Genomic DNA, 11,115 nt, shown 5'->3' with positions numbered 1-11,115 from the left:
AGGGAGCCTTCTTCCCCGTCTCTCTCTACCTGCCTCTCTGCCTACTTGTGATCGCTCTCTGTCAAATAAATAAATAAAATCTTTTTTAAAATGTTTAAAGAAAATGATAGTTGATTTCGTCTGTCTCATGAAGTTTCCATGTATAATTGTTGGGAAGAAGTAGGTTGAATAGATAAAAAGATTTAGAGGTAAATTGTTGTGTGTGTGTTTTTGTTTTTTTTTTTTTAAGATTTTATTTTTAAGGGCACCTGGGTGGCTCAGTGGGTTAAGACGCTGCCTTCGGCTCAGGTCATGATCTCAGGGTCCTGGGATCGAGTCCCGCATCAGGCTTTCTGCTCAGCAGGGAGCCTGCTTCCCTCTCTCTCTCTGCCTGCTTCTCTGTCTACTTGTGATCTCTCTCTGTCAAATAAATAATAAAAAAAATTAAAAAATAAAAAAAGATTTTATTTTTAAGTAGTCTCTAAAGTCAATGCAAGGCTTGGACTCACAACCCTGAGATCAAGAGTCGCTCGCTCCACCAGCTGAGCCAGCCGGGTTCCCTGTAAGTAAACTTCTAAAGAGCTTCCAAAATCTTTGGTAACATAAAACTTTGAAATTTTGCTTGCTTAAATAAGAAATTGGGTCCAATTCACTGGCTAGCTAAGTCTTTTCCAAATGAGATTCTGGTGTAACAGCTCAAAATTGCTGGCCCCTTAGTTTCCACTTGAAATTAAGGTTTCTAACCTTTAAGGATATAATTAAGACTACTGAAAATAGTGAGGGAAACAACTCCGTGTGCATGGGAAGATGCCTGTTTTGTTAAGAAAAGAATGAGGAATGAGAATACATTTTTTTTAAGGGAAAAGAAAGTAATTTTGTCCTAAAATGAGACTGGTTGTTTACTCTTTTTTCAACACTTCTTTTAAAAACTTCTATTTATTAAGTAATCTCTATCCCCAACATGGGGCTCAAATTCACGACCCTGAGATCAAGAGTCAGATCCTCTACCAACTGAGCCAGCCAGGCCCCTCCTTGGTTTACTCTTTTTTTTTTTTTTTTTTAAGATTTATTTATTTGAGAGAGAGAAAGAACACAAGCAGGGAGAGGGGCAAAGGGGAAGGAGAATCCCAAGCAGACTCCACGCTGCGTGTGGAGCCCAATGTGGAACTCCATCTCATGACCCTGAGATCATGACCTGAGCCAAAACCAAGAGTCATCAGGTGCTTAACCATCCACACCACCCACGTGCCCCTTGGTTTACTCTTGATTAGAAATTGTAAACAAAGTTGTTGTTTTTTTTTCTTTATCTGCCCAGAAACAAAACAAAGCAGTTTCTCCGTTTTGTCTTTATCAGGCCTTTGATTACTTTAGAAAACTGAATCTTGGGGCACCTGGGTGGCTCAGTCATTAAGCGTCTGCCTTTGGCTCAGGTCATGATCCCAGGGTCCTGGGATGGTGCATTGGGCTCCCTGCTCAGCAGCAAGCCTGCTTCTCCCTCCTACTCCCCTTGCTTGTGTTCCCTCTCTCAGTCAAATAAATAAATTCTTAAAAATTAAAAAAAAAAGAAAAGACAACGGAATCTTCTCAATATTAAAAGAGCTAAGCTTTCTCAAAAAGTTAAAAATAGAACTACCCTACAACCCCGCAGTCCTACTACTGGGTATTTACCCAAAGGATACAAAAAATACTGGTTCAAAGGGGTGCATGCACCCCGATGTTTATAGCAACGTTATCAACAACAGCCAAATTATGGAAAGACTCCAGATGTCCATCAACTGACGAATGGATAAAGAAGATTTGGTGTATATATACGACGGAATATTACTCAGCCATCAAAAAAATGAAATCTTGCCATTTGCAACGATGTGGGTGTAGCTAGAGTGTATGTTAAGCAAAATAAGTCAGTCAGAGAAAGACAAATACCATATGATCTCACTCATATGTGGAATTTAAGAAAGAAAACAGATAAACATATGAGGGGGGAAAAGAGACAGAGGGATACAAACTATAAGAGACTCAACTATAGGAAACAAACTGAGGGTTGATGGAGGGGAGGCAGGTGAGGGATGGGTACTTTTTCAAAAAGATTTTATTTGACAGAGAGAGACACAGCGAGAGAGGGAACACAAGCAGGGGAAGTGGGAGAGGGAGAAGCAGGCTTCCCGCTGAGCAGGGAGCCCGATGTGGGACCAGATCCCAGGACCCAGGGGTCATGACCTGAGCTGAAGGCAGACGCTGAACGACTGAGCCACCCAGGCGCCCCTGCATGATGGGTATTAAGGAGGCATCTGTTGTGATGAACACTGGGTGTTATATCTAAGTAATGAATCACTGAATTCTGAAACCAATTTTACCGTATATGTTAACTAACTAGAATTTAAATAAAAACTTGAAATAAAAATAAAGAAATAAAAGAGCTAAGTTTTGCTCACAACTATGTAACCCATAGAATCTCTTACTGCCATCTTGGTTAAATAGGTAATTCAGTGTTAAGGTTTGTAGTGATCTCTAGTCCTATTCTGCGTGTGCTTTCAAAACTTCGAAGGTTGCTTTTTGTTTGTTTTTTTAACGAGCATCCCTCAAATTAAAATTCTTTTTTTTAAGATTTTATTTATTTATTTATTTGACAGAGAGAGATCACAAGTAGGCAGAGAGGCAGGCAGAGGGGGGTGGGGGGAAGGAGGCTCCCTGCTGAGCTGAGAGCCTGATGTGGGGCTTGATCCCAGGACCCTAAGATCATGACCTGGGCCAAAGGCAGAGGCTTAACCCACTGAGCCACCCAGGCGCCCCTCAAATTCAAATTCTAAATGAAGTTTCTTTGACAAAAGAGGCTTGTTTTGGGGGTTTGTTCAATTCCACCGGAAGCATTGTCAAAGCCTCCTCAGGTTATATTGTATGCGTGAATGTTATAGCTGTTCTAGAAATTATATGAAATTCCTCAAGTCTTAATATGTCTTGGTAGAATGTCATCACTCATAATTCTAGTTATTGAAATGTGCGTGTCACAGAAATAATCACATTTCCTTGTCTGGTGCCTTGTCTACTACCATTAGATCTCTAACCATGGCCATTTTTTTAAAAGGCTTTATTTTTAAGCAATCTTTATACCCAACGTGGGGCTTGAACCCACAACCTTGAGATGGAGAGTCACAAGTTCCACTGACTGAGCCAGACAGGTGCCCTTATGCATGGACTTTTTTTTTTTTAAGGATTTTATTTACTTATTTGACAGAGAGAAAGATCACAAGTAGGCAGAGAGGCAGGCAGACAGAGAGGGGGAAGCAGGCTCCCCGCTGAGCAGAGAGCCCAATGTGGGGCTCAATCCGAGGACCCTGAGATCATGACCTGAGCTGAAGGCAGAGGCTTTAACCCACTGAGCCACCCAGGTGCCCCGGACTTTTTTTTTTTTTTTAAGATTTTATTTATTTATTTATTTATTTGAGAGAGAGAGAGAGAGAGCGAGAGCAAGAGCAGGGAGGAGAGGGAGAAGTTGGCTCCCCAGGAGCAGGGAGCCCAAGGCAGGGCTCGATCCCAGGACCCTGAGATCATGACCTGAGCTGCAGACAGATGCTTAACCAACTGAGCCACCCAGGCACCAACCCCCATGGCCATTTTTGAGTCTTTCGTCACTTAGTTATTGTTCTGATGCTTTTATAAATGTATTTCATTTTCAAGGAGATTCATGAAAGGGACTTTAGATGAATACAACTTTCTGATACCTTTCAGATCATAAAACTAAGTGGGGTAAGAATTTTCAGAACTAATGGAAAAACTGCATTCAAACAAGAATAATGTGGGACTAAATGAATTGAGGAAAATAATTATAGCTGTTATGACTCTTGTTTGAAACACTGCTGGTTCTCTAACTTTTGCCTCTTCCAGATTTAAGGAAACATTTTGCTCTTAACATACCCATGACTTCCAGAAGTTTGGTAAAATATCCCTTTGCAAACAAATTGAAACGTTTATCTTCTTCTCCCTACCCAATCCCTCTAGAATTTGGAAACTCTCATTGAGTAGTCTTACTCTGATGGCAATTATAATTATTTGCATAAGTTCAATAAGAATCTGTTCTCTTTGTAAAAGGACACCATTGGAAACATTGGTTATATTACCAAGACTTTGAATGGAAGGTCATATTTGAGAGAGACATGCATAGACTCAGATATGACCAGACAGCTTTTTTAAGATTTTATTTTATTTTTTAAGATTTTATTGGGGTGCCTGGGTGGCTCAGTCCGTTAAGCATCGGCCATTGGCTCAGGTCATGATCTCTACACATGAGGGGCTCAAAGGCCCAACCCTGAGATCAAGAGTCACACGCTCCAGTGACAGAGCTAACCAGGCACCTTTACCCACACAGTTTTAAGGAACTAAGGTTGACTTTATGGAACCAGTGAAGCCCCTTGGAAAAATCAGCCTGACACCTTGTTTATAGGATTCCCAGAAACCTTACCAGGTGAGATAGGAAGGTTATTTCCTGGGGGAAATAACTTTGGGATATTTGGAGGACCTTGAAAAGAGAGAAAGTGACCCCAGTCTGCAGGTATTGCCAATAAATCTGGTGGCAAGTGTTTGTTTGGCTTCTTAGCTTCAACGGGCTTTTAAAAGGTCAATCTGATGGGGCGCCTGGGTGGCTCCGTGAGTTAAAGCCTCTGCCTTTAGCTCAGGTTACGATCCTAGGTCGGGCTCTCTGCTCAACAGGGAGCCTGCTTCCCTGCCTCTGACTACTTGTGATCTCTGTCTGTCAAATAAATGAATAAAATTAAAAAGAAAAAAAAAAAGGTCAATCTGAAATCCCTTAATAACAGTTGTAGCAGAGCAGATCTAAAAGAACTTATTTGGCGCTGTTCTTGCTGCATTTCTGTAAATAATGAGGCCAAGTTTGTTAAAACTGGGCTTGTGTTGGGGCAACTGGCTGGCTCAGGGTGCTCAGCATGACACTTTTGTTCTCAGGGTTGTAAATTCAAGCCCCATGTTGGGTGTAGAGATTACTCAAAAATAAATCCTAAAAAAAGAACTGGATTTGTTTTACAGATGAATGAGTCTTCATTTGGCCATCTTTGGTGAAAATTAGGGTGATTTTACAGAGAAACTATTTCAGTTACACATATTTATGGATGTTTCTAGATTCTAGTTCTGATTGTCTTTGAGTGCTTGGTGTTTGGCCTGGGAAACTGGGCTGGATCCTGAATTCTCCCGACCTGGAATATCTGGGTATAATTCACCAAACTAAGGTTTTCTGTGTTCTCCCATTCATGGACCTGGACCAAACCTGCTCTTTTCCCAGAAGCCCTGAAAGCTGAAGCTAGACGCCTGCAGGTAAACTTCCGGGAAATTTCCACAATGGCCCGTGTCTACACAGTCTTTGTGCCTGTTGCTATATGGGTCATTCAAAAAGATCACTACAGGGCACCTGGGTGGCTCAGTGGGTTGGAGCCTCTGCCTTTGGCTCAGGTCATGGTCCCAGGGTCCTGGGATCGAGTCCCGCGTCAGGCTCTCTGCTCAGTGGGGAGCCTGCTTCCCTTCCTCTCTCTGTCTGCCTCTCTGCCTGCTTGTGAACTGTTAAATAAATAAATAAAATCTTTTTTCTTTTTTTTTTCTTGTTAAGATTTTATTTATTTATTTGAGAGAGAGACAGTGAGAGAGAGCATGAGTGAGGAGAAGGTCAGAGAGAGAAGCAGGCTCCTCGTGGAGCTGGGAGCCCGATGCGGGACTCGATCCCGGGACTCCAGGATCATGACCTGAGCCGAAGGCAGTCGTCCAACCAACTGAGCCACCCAGGCATCCCTAATAAATAAATAAAATCTTTAAAAAAAAAAGATCACTAGACACTTCATGGGAGAGGCTAATCAGAAATGTATGCACTAGAAGGGGTATAGCTCAGGGGTAGAGCATTTGACTGCAGAAATGTACGTACTGTGTTAAAAATGAGGTACAAAATAAACTCGGACTCTCCCTCTAGCCAAGGTTACGCAAAGTAGAGGGACTTTGCCTGGGGAGGATTGGCCTATGGGTTCTATAGTTACACCCACCGACCCTGGCCCCTGGGGGATTTTATTTATTTTTTTAGTTAGAGCGCACATGCATGTGTGCATGAGGGGCAGGGAGGGGCAGAAGGAGAGGGAAAATCCCAAACCCACTGGGAGCTGAGCGAGTGCAGAGCCGGACTCAGTGCTGAGATCATGACTTGAGCCAAAATCAACAGTTGGAGGAGTTGGATGCTTAACCGACTGAGCCACCCTTAAACTCGTGTGGGATTTAAATACCTTCTGGTTTTCATGGGTACTTTCACTGGGTGGTTGGAGGCTTTTCCCCGTGGAACTAAAGGGGCAGATGAGGTCATCAAGGCATTGTCTGGGGACATGGTTCCTAGCTTTGCACTTGTTCTAAAGAAACCAGGGGTGTGGCCCTTGCTGTAGGGATAAAAATGGAAGTTGCCTGCTGTCTGGAAGCCCCAATCATCTAGAGGTTTTACGGAAAAGGCCCCTTTGGAGCACCTGGGTGGCTCGAGCAGTTGGTTTAGTGGCTGCTTTCGGCTCCCAGGGTCCTGGGATCAAGTCCCCATCAGGCTCCTTCTCAGCAAGGGGTCCGCTTCTCCCTCTGTTTGCTGGTCCCCCATGCTTATGCTCTCTCTGACAAGAAAAAAAAAATTTTTTTTTTTTTAAAGAAAAAGGCCCCTTTGGGGGATTGAGCGCCTAGACATCCCCGGGGAAGGTTGAAAGATAACAACAGAACTTCACGTGTACATGTGGAAGAACTTTTCTAGGCTTGTTCCAACCTTAACTCACCCTGAGGCTGAAATTGAATACGCAATAAAGCATATAATTTACCTTGGGACTTTGTGTCTGCCCTGAACGAGTTATGCACATACGAGCCTCCCTTTATCACACGGAATAAACTGTATTCCTATGAACCGAGTGACTGGGTTTGCTGGAAGCCAGGGTCAGCTCAGGATCAGTTCAGCCCTATCTGGACAGGACCTGACTTGGGGCTGCTAACCACTGACTCTTCTAGGAAGCTGTTAAGATACAGCTCCCTGATTCATCGCTAACAGCTGTCATCCTTAACCTTCCTCTGTCTCCTGGCGACTGACGTATTTGGTCCATGCATACTTAACTTGCTCATTGCAACAGTCCACTGAAGTCTCATGTTTCAGTGGGGATATGAAAAATTGCAGCCCAAACCTTTCTCTGATCCCCAAACTTATCTAAATGCAGCAGCAAGAGAGTTTCACTCCTTGGATCGCCTGGGTGGCATAGTTGGTTGGTTTCTGTTCTGGTCATGATCTCAGGATCTTGAAATTGAGCCTTTCGCATCAGAAGTCTGCTTAAGATTCTCTCTCCTCTGCCCCTCTAGAAATAAATTTAAAAAGAGAGAGAGTTTCACTCCTCTAACTAGGGAGACCACGATGCTCTTTCTCAGCAGGAAGTACCTACGGAAGGCTGACCTTCGCCCCAGACCCTTCAGGCACGAGGAATGAAATATCTCAAGGTGGGTGTTTTATAAGCAGGCCAGGAGATTGCCTAATCCTATCGGGGACAACAAATAGTAGTTAAGACTCACTGCGCTGATTCCAAGCACTGACCTGATGCACATTCATGGGTTCTCTCTGCAGGATCTAAACCCCTCTGAGCACTCAGATACCAGACCAGAATATTAAAAATGCTTACCCGAGCCAGCCCAGTCCCGTGCAATATTCCCCATTGCACCAGCCCCTTCACGAATATGTATGCGCCCTTACCTTCAAACTCCCCTAAATTTGTTGGGGAGACACTGCTTTGGGAAATATCCCCAGTATTCTCCTTGCTTGGTGCCCAGAACCCCCTTCCTTTTCTTATTCTTCGGCTTGGTTGTGTCTTTTAGCTTGCTACCCACAGAGAGACAAAGCCCGTTTTGGGTAACACACTCCCTCAACCTCCTGGGAGGGGAGGAGACGGGAGATTGACTTGATCGTAAAAGGCCAATGGTTTAATCAATCATACCTATGTAATGAAGCCTCCATAAAAATCCCTGAACCACGCACAAGGGCAGCAAAGCTTCTGGGTTGGTGAACATGTAGAAACATGAGGAGGATGGAGGGTCCAGAGAGACTGTGCAAATTCCTTGTCCCAATCCTATGTTCTTTGCCCTACACATCTCTTCTATCTGGCTATTTCTAAATTGCAATCTTTTTTTATTTTTGTATTTATTTTATTTATATTATTTGTATTTTATTTATATTTATTTTATTTTTGTTTTTAGATTTTATTTATTTGTCAGAGAGAGAGAGAGCACGCACACAACAGGGAAGGGGCTGGCAGAGGGAGAAGCGGGCTCCCCACTGAGCAGGGAGCTCGATGCGGGGGCTGGATCCCAGGACGCTGGAATCATGACCTGAGCTGAAGGCAGCTGCTTAACCAACTGAGCCACCCAGCCTCAGTCCCTAAGCTGCAATCTTTTATAATAAACAGTAATCCAGTAGGTGAAGCATTTTCCTGAAATTCATGAGCCACTCTAGCAAGTTAACGGAACACTCAGATGATGTGGGAATTTCCAGTGTGTCACTTGTCGTGGGTCAGCAGCTTAGCACAGCGTGCACAGGTGATGTATTTACGTGGAAGAGGGCGGGGGACAGTCTCACCACATGCAGACCCTCGCCTGTGGCATCCAACATTATCTCCAGGTCGTTTGTGTAGAATGGAGTTCAATTTCTAGGACATCCTGTTGGTGTCTCTGCTGAGAACTGGAGCATTGCTTGGTGGGAAAACCCTCTGCATTTGGCGATCGGAAGTGGAGTATTGTGTGCAATGGAAAGGAAAGCAGTAAGAGTTTTTTCCCTGCAGTTGGTTCACATTGTATTTCTATTAGACAGCACTGCTTTAGAAAACGGTAAAATCTTGCCACAAATACTTCAAGAGGCAAATCAGTGCGGGCAGACTGACCAGCTAATCAGCTCCCAGTGAAACTGGTCCAAGGGAACAGTTGTGCCCTGAGTGAACTAGCAGCCTCCTGCCCAGAGCCTCAGTCTGCCCCATGGGGCCGTCCCCAGATGCTGCCTCTGGGTGTGGCCAGGCCTCTGGGAGGGAGTACACACGGGGGCCTGTGACCCGCTGCCTTCTTCCTTCCAGCTCCCTGACCTCCCTGAGGGGACTGTCCATTCTCCGAGGACAGGAAATGAATTCCATTTCCTTTCCCTTATTTGGCAGAACCTTGCCCAATTCAGGTGGAGGCCTGGAGGTTTTCCCTCCTGAACATCTGTCCTGTTCATTTCCTGTCCATTTCCTCCTGCGGGCTCTGGCCTGGGTCCCCATCAAGCGCCTGACCCGTGGCAGGAGCCTTGGAGTCCATCCCCCGCCCTCTGGTCTGGCGCTCCAGCCAGCACCTGGGCTTTCTCTCTCAAACAGTTCCAAGCCATGAGGCCCTCGATGACAAGACTCCCCTGAATCAGCTGGTGGTGTTAGTGGGGAGGGGTGCAGGGCAGGGTTGGTAGGCAATTCCATGAGACCTTCCTTTCCTACATGACTGACCTACTTTGGTTTTCACTGACTTTTTCTCAATGTACAGAAACTAAAGAAAAAGGTAGCAGTTAAAAACAACCCTGAAACACACAACACACACACACACACACACACACACACACACACACGCACCTATCAGCTCAAAAAAGACGCCCAAGAGACAGATTAGACACGGTGGCTTCTGGGGAGAACACTGTACCCAGGATTGAACGGGAAAGGGATTAAGATTTGCACTACATGAATTCACCCTGGGGCATGTAAAAAAGACCAAACACTTAAAATTATCTTTAGAACATACAGAAAACCCCGGAATGTCTTTTGAAGCGGTGAAGTCCAGCCCTGCCAAGGCTGGGAAACCCGGCTTGTACAAGCTGACCCCCTCACTGCCCACACCCTGCCGACCTGCATTCTCTGATCTCATCTCTGGCGTGTTGGCTTCAGCCACCGGGGCCAGAGAGTCTCTGCTCCTGGGAACCTCCTCCCCTTCCAAGACCCTGCCTAAATAGCATCTGCCCACCAGGCTTCTGTCTCGGCGCTCCTGACATTTGGGGCAGGTTAATTCCTTGGGGGAGGGGCTGTCTTGTGCCCTGTAGGGTGGTTAAGGGCATCCTGGCCTCTACCCATGGGTGACAGCTGCCCCCCTTTCCTGGGTGTCACAACCAGAAATGACTTCAGACATTGCCAAATATCCCCCAGTGAAGGAAATCGCCCTCGGCTGAGAAGCACAGCATCCCAGAAGACCCAGAAGCTTCTGCTGCTCTCTGCGGTTCTTCCGGCCACTGAGACACTTACCACACCGGGTCACCATGGACCGTGTTGCAATTCGGATTTCTGGCCCCACTGCTGACTGCAGGGCACCTCGTGGGGAAGGGACCAGGCGTCCAGCGACATCACAGTCAAACCCCTCTCCTTTACCACTTACTTCTGTGACCCTGCTGGGCTTCCCCAAGCCTACAGTTCCTCATCTATAAAAACAAAATGACAGGGGCGCCTGGGTGGCTCAGTGGGTTAAGCATCTGCCTTCGGCTCAGGTCATGATCCCAGGGTCCCGGGATCGAGCCCCGTGTTGGGCTTTCTGCTTGGCAGGGAGCCTGCTTCTCCCTCTCCTTCCCACCTGATGGAGAAGGGAGATGTTGGCCCTCATGATTAATGAACACCCCGAAATGTTATCAGCGCTATAGGCAGAGTCTGTCCCAGGAATGCTGGGGGCCACCAGGAGCTCTGTGTTCTCCAAGATTCCTGTTTGGCGGGAAGGGTGGTCAGAAAAGGCTTCAGGGAGGAGGGAACACTTGCAGATCTTGAGAGATGAAGAAGGAAGCCCCAGCAGCCCATGCCCGGCTCGCAGGCAAGGCTTTCTGGAACACACAAACGATTCAGGGATCACAAACCACCGTATTTGGGAAACACAAGCCACCAAGTCTGCTGACAGGGCCTTTCTGGCCAGCCAGGGGGCTCTTAGATATCTCCCTACGGACACTCGCGGTAAGACGCCCACACTCACCCACGCAAGCATCTCCCACTCCGTGGTGTGAATGACTTTTAATAGAAACTCTCCTGTTTCTGACCGTCCATCCCTCCCTCCGGAGGCGTCCAGGACAGGGTGACGTGCTGCTGTGTGTGGGCATCTTACTCCCCC

This window comes from Lontra canadensis, unplaced genomic scaffold, assembly GCF_010015895.1.
Source record: "Lontra canadensis isolate GAN:19392208 unplaced genomic scaffold, GSC_riverotter_1.0 scaffold25, whole genome shotgun sequence".
Classification (NCBI taxonomy): Eukaryota; Metazoa; Chordata; class Mammalia; order Carnivora; family Mustelidae; genus Lontra; species Lontra canadensis.
This window is presented reverse-complemented; position numbering follows the sequence as displayed.